The sequence below is a fragment of the Salvelinus namaycush genome, unplaced genomic scaffold, assembly GCF_016432855.1.
Source record: "Salvelinus namaycush isolate Seneca unplaced genomic scaffold, SaNama_1.0 Scaffold839, whole genome shotgun sequence".
NCBI classification, from domain to species: Eukaryota; Metazoa; Chordata; class Actinopteri; order Salmoniformes; family Salmonidae; genus Salvelinus; species Salvelinus namaycush.
The window spans coordinates 24,001-30,000 of NW_024061574.1; the positions used below are offsets into that span (position 1 = coordinate 24,001).

A 6,000-nucleotide genomic window follows, 5' to 3' on the forward strand; every position below is an offset into this window, starting at 1 on the left:
CCTGTTAAACCTGATAGTTATGTGTGTTGCTATAGACTCACCTGTTAAACCTGATAGTTATGTGTGTTGCTATAGACTCACCTGTTAACCTGATAGTTATGTGTGTTGCTATAGACTCACCTGTTAAACCTGATAGTTATGTGTGTTGCTATAGACTCACCTGTTAAACCTGATAGTTATGTGTGTTGCTATAGACTCACCTGTTAAACCTGATAGTTTATGTGTGTTGCTATAGACTCACCTGTTAAACCTGATAGTTATGTGTGTTGCTATAGACTCACCTGTTAAACCTGATAGTTATGTGTGTTGCTATAGACTCACCTGTTAAACCTGATAGTTATGTGTGTTGCTATAGACTCACCTGTTAAACCTGATAGTTATGTGTGTTGCTATAGACTCACCTGTTAAACCTGATAGTTATGTGTGTTGCTATAGACTCACCTGTTAAACCTGATAGTTATGTGTGTTGCTATAGACTCACCTGTTAAACCTGATAGTTATGTGTGTTGCTATAGACTCACCTGTTAAACCTGATAGTTATGTGTGTTGCTATAGACTCACCTGTTAAACCTGATAGTTATGTGTGTTGCTATAGACTCACCTGTTAAACCTGATAGTTATGTGTGTTGCTATAGACTCACCTGTTAAACCTGATAGTTATGTGTGTTGCTATAGACTCACCTGTTAAACCTGATAGTTATGTGTGTTGCTATAGACTCACCTGTTAAACCTGATAGTTATGTGTGTTGCTATAGACTCACCTGTTAAACCTGATAGTTATGTGTGTTGCTATAGACTCACCTGTTAAACCTGATAGTTATGTGTGTTGCTATAGACTCACCTGTTAAACCTGATAGTTATGTGTGTTGCTATAGACTCACCTGTTAAACCTGATAGTTATGTGTGTTGCTATAGACTCACCTGTTAAACCTGATAGTTATGTGTGTTGCTATAGACTCACCTGTTAAACCTGATAGTTATGTGTGTTGCTATAGACTCACCTGTTAAACCTGATAGTTATGTGTGTTGCTATAGACTCACCTGTTAAACCTGATAGTTATGTGTGTTGCTATAGACCCACCTGTTAAACCTGATAGTTATGTGTGTTGCTATAGACTCACCTGTTAAACCTGATAGTTATGTGTGTTGCTATAGACTCACCTGTTAAACCTGATAGTTATGTGTGTTGCTATAGACTCACCTGTTAAACCTGATAGTTATGTTGTGTTGCTATAGACTCACCTGTTAAACCTGATAGTTATGTGTGTTGCTATAGACTCACCTGTTAAACCTGATAGTTATGTGTGTTGCTATAGACTCACCTGTTAAACCTGATAGTTATGTGTGTTGCTATAGACTCACCTGTTAAACCTGATAGTTATGTGTGTTGCTATAGACTCACCTGTTAAACCTGATAGTTATGTGTGTTGCTATAGACTCACCTGTTAAACCTGATAGTTATGTGTGTTGCTATAGACTCACCTGTTAAACCTGATAGTTATGTGTGTTGCTATAGACTCACCTGTTAAACCTGATAGTTATGTGTGTTGCTATAGACCCACCTGTTAAACCTGATAGTTATGTGTGTTGCTATAGACTCACCTGTTAAACCTGATAGTTATGTGTGTTGCTATAGACTCACCTGTTAAACCTGATAGTTATGTGTGTTGCTATAGACTCACCTGTTAAACCTGATAGTTATGTGTGTTGCTATAGACTCACCTGTTAAACCTGATAGTTATGTGTGTTGCTATAGACTCACCTGTTAAACCTGATAGTTATGTGTGTTGCTATAGACTCACCTGTTAAACCTGATAGTTATGTGTGTTGCTATAGACTCACCTGTTAAACCTGATAGTTATGTGTGTTGCTATAGACTCACCTGTTAAACCTGATAGTTATGTGTGTTGCTATAGACTCACCTGTTAAACCTGATAGTTATGTGTGTTGCTATAGACTCACCTGTTAAACCTGATAGTTATGTGTGTTGCTATAGACTCACCTGTTAAACCTGATAGTTATGTGTGTTGCTATAGACTCACCTGTTAACCTGATAGTTATGTGTGTTGCTATAGACTCACCTGTTAAACCTGATAGTTATGTGTGTTGCTATAGACTCACCTGTTAAACCTGATAGTTATGTGTGTTGCTATAGACTCACCTGTTAAACCTGATAGTTATGTGTGTTGCTATAGACTCACCTGTTAAACCTGATAGTTATGTGTGTTGCTATAGACTCACCTGTTAAACCTGATAGTTATGTGTGTTGCTATAGACTCACCTGTTAAACCTGATAGTTATGTGTGTTGCTATAGACTCACCTGTTAAACCTGATAGTTATGTGTGTTGCTATAGACTCACCTGTTAAACCTGATAGTTATGTGTGTTGCTATAGACTCACCTGTTAAACCTGATAGTTATGTGTGTTGCTATAGACTCACCTGTTAAACCTGATAGTTATGTGTGTTGCTATAGACCCACCTGTTAAACCTGATAGTTATGTGTGTTGCTATAGACCCACCTGTTAAACCTGATAGTTATGTGTGTTGCAATAGACTCACCTGTTAAACCTGATAGTTATGTGTGTTGCTATAGACTCACCTGTTAAACCTGATAGTTATGTGTGTTGCTATAGACTCACCTGTTAAACCTGATAGTTATGTGTGTTGCTATAGACTCACCTGTTAAACCTGATAGTTATGTGTGTTGCTATAGACTCACCTGTTAAACCTGATAGTTATGTGTGTTGCTATAGACTCACCTGTTAAACCTGATAGTTATGTGTGTTGCTATAGACTCACCTGTTAAACCTGATAGTTATGTGTGTTGCTATAGACTCACCTGTTAAACCTGATAGTTATGTGTGTTGCTATAGACTCACCTGTTAAACCTGATAGTTATGTGTGTTGCTATAGACTCACCTGTTAAACCTGATAGTTATGTGTGTTGCTATAGACTCACCTGTTAAACCTGATAGTTATGTGTGTTGCTATAGACTCACCTGTTAAACCTGATAGTTATGTGTGTTGCTATAGACTCACCTGTTAAACCTGATAGTTATGTGTGTTGCTATAGACTCACCTGTTAAACCTGATAGTTATGTGTGTTGCTATAGACACACCTGTTAAACCTGACAGTTATGTGTGTTGCTATAGACTCACCTGTTAAACCTGACAGTTATGTGTGTTGCTATAGACTCACCTGTTAAACCTGATAGTTATGTGTGTTGCTATAGACTCACCTGTTAAACCTGATAGTTATGTGTGTTGCTATAGACCACCTGTTAAACCTGATAGTTATGTGTGTTGCTATAGACTCACCTGTTAACCTGATAGTTATGTGTGTTGCTATAGACTCACCTGTTAAACCTGATAGTTATGTGTGTTGCTATAGACTCACCTGTTAAACCTGATAGTTATGTGTGTTGCTATAGACTCACCTGTTAAACCTGATAGTTATGTGTGTTGCTATAGACTCACCTGTTAAACCTGATAGTTATGTGTGTTGCTATAGACTCACCTGTTAAACCTGATAGTTATGTGTGTTGCTATAGACTCACCTGTTAAACCTGATAGTTATGTGTGTTGCTATAGACTCACCTGTTAAACCTGATAGTTATGTGTGTTGCTATAGACTCACCTGTTAAACCTGATAGTTATGTGTGTTGCTATAGACTCACCTGTTAAACCTGATAGTTATGTGTGTTGCTATAGACTCACCTGTTAAACCTGATAGTTATGTGTGTTGCTATAGACTCACCTGTTAAACCTGATAGTTATGTGTGTTGCTATAGACTCACCTGTTAAACCTGATAGTTATGTGTGTTGCTATAGACTCACCTGTTAAACCTGATAGTTATGTGTGTTGCTATAGACTCACCTGTTAAACCTGATAGTTATGTGTGTTGCTATAGACTCACCTGTTAAACCTGATAGTTATGTGTGTTGCTATAGACTCACCTGTTAAACCTGATAGTTATGTGTGTTGCTATAGACTCACCTGTTAAACCTGATAGTTATGTGTGTTGCTATAGACTCACCTGTTAAACCTGATAGTTATGTGTGTTGCTATAGACTCACCTGTTAACCTGATAGTTATGTGTGTTGCTATAGACTCACCTGTTAAACCTGATAGTTATGTGTGTTGCTATAGACTCACCTGTTAAACCTGATAGTTATGTGTGTTGCTATAGACTCACCTGTTAACCTGATAGTTATGTGTGTTGCTATAGACTCACCTGTTAAACCTGATAGTTATGTGTGTTGCTATAGACTCACCTGTTAAACCTGATAGTTATGTGTGTTGCTATAGACTCACCTGTTAAACCTGATAGTTATGTGTGTTGCTATAGACTCACCTGTTAAACCTGATAGTTATGTGTGTTGCTATAGACTCACCTGTTAAACCTGATAGTTATGTGTGTTGCTATAGACTCACCTGTTAAACCTGATAGTTATGTGTGTTGCTATAGACTCACCTGTTAAACCTGATAGTTATGTGTGTTGCTATAGACTCACCTGTTAAACCTGATAGTTATGTGTGTTGCTATAGACTCACCTGTTAAACCTGATAGTTATGTGTGTTGCTATAGACTCACCTGTTAAACCTGATAGTTATGTGTGTTGCTATAGACTCACCTGTTAAACCTGATAGTTATGTGTGTTGCTATAGACTCACCTGTTAAACCTGATAGTTATGTGTGTTGCTATAGACTCACCTGTTAAACCTGATAGTTATGTGTGTTGCTATAGACTCACCTGTTAAACCTGATAGTTATGTGTGTTGCTATAGACTCACCTGTTAAACCTGATAGTTATGTGTGTTGCTATAGACTCACCTGTTAAACCTGATAGTTATGTGTGTTGCTATAGACTCACCTGTTAAACCTGATAGTTATGTGTGTTGCTATAGACTCACCTGTTAAACCTGATAGTTATGTGTGTTGCTATAGACTCACCTGTTAAACCTGATAGTTATGTGTGTTGCTATAGACTCACCTGTTAAACCTGATAGTTATGTGTGTTGCTATAGACTCACCTGTTAAACCTGATAGTTATGTGTGTTGCTATAGACTCACCTGTTAAACCTGATAGTTATGTGTGTTGCTATAGACTCACCTGTTAAACCTGATAGTTATGTGTGTTGCTATAGACTCACCTGTTAAACCTGACAGTTATGTGTGTTGCTATAGACTCACCTGTTAAACCTGACAGTTATGTGTGTTGCTATAGACTCACCTGTTAAACCTGATAGTTATGTGTGTTGCTATAGACTCACCTGTTAAACCTGATAGTTATGTGTGTTGCTATAGACTCACCTGTTAAACCTGATAGTTATGTGTGTTGCTATAGACTCACCTGTTAAACCTGATAGTTATGTGTGTTGCTATAGACTCACCTGTTAAACCTGATAGTTATGTGTGTTGCTATAGACTCACCTGTTAAACCTGATAGTTATGTGTGTTGCTATAGACTCACCTGTTAAACCTGATAGTTATGTGTGTTGCTATAGACTCACCTGTTAAACCTGATAGTTATGTGTGTTGCTATAGACTCACCTGTTAAACCTGATAGTTATGTGTGTTGCTATAGACTCACCTGTTAAACCTGATAGTTATGTGTGTTGCTATAGACTCACCTGTTAAACCTGATAGTTATGTGTGTTGCTATAGACTACACCTGTTAAACCTGATAGTTATGTGTGTTGCTATAGACTCACCTGTTAAACCTGATAGTTATGTGTGTTGCTATAGACTCACCTGTTAACCTGATAGTTATGTGTGTTGCTATAGACTCACCTGTTAAACCTGATAGTTATGTGTGTTGCTATAGACACACCTGTTAAACCTGATAGTTATGTGTGTTGCTATAGACTCACCTGTTAAACCTGATAGTTATGTGTGTTGCTATAGACTCACCTGTTAAACCTGATAGTTATGTGTGTTGCTATAGACTCACCTGTTAAACCTGATAGTTATGTGTGTTGCTATAGACTCACCTG

The 6,000-nt window shown here is 37.7% G+C and overlaps 1 protein-coding gene across 1 annotated transcript in view; it reads right to left on the reverse strand.

Moving 5' to 3' along the window:
* The window catches only part of LOC120043017 (ventricular zone-expressed PH domain-containing protein-like), a gene marked incomplete at its 3' end in the record, with an annotated part of 91,767 nt that overhangs the window by 21,551 nt on the left and 64,216 nt on the right, over positions 1–6,000 (reverse strand). The window lies entirely within an intron of this gene.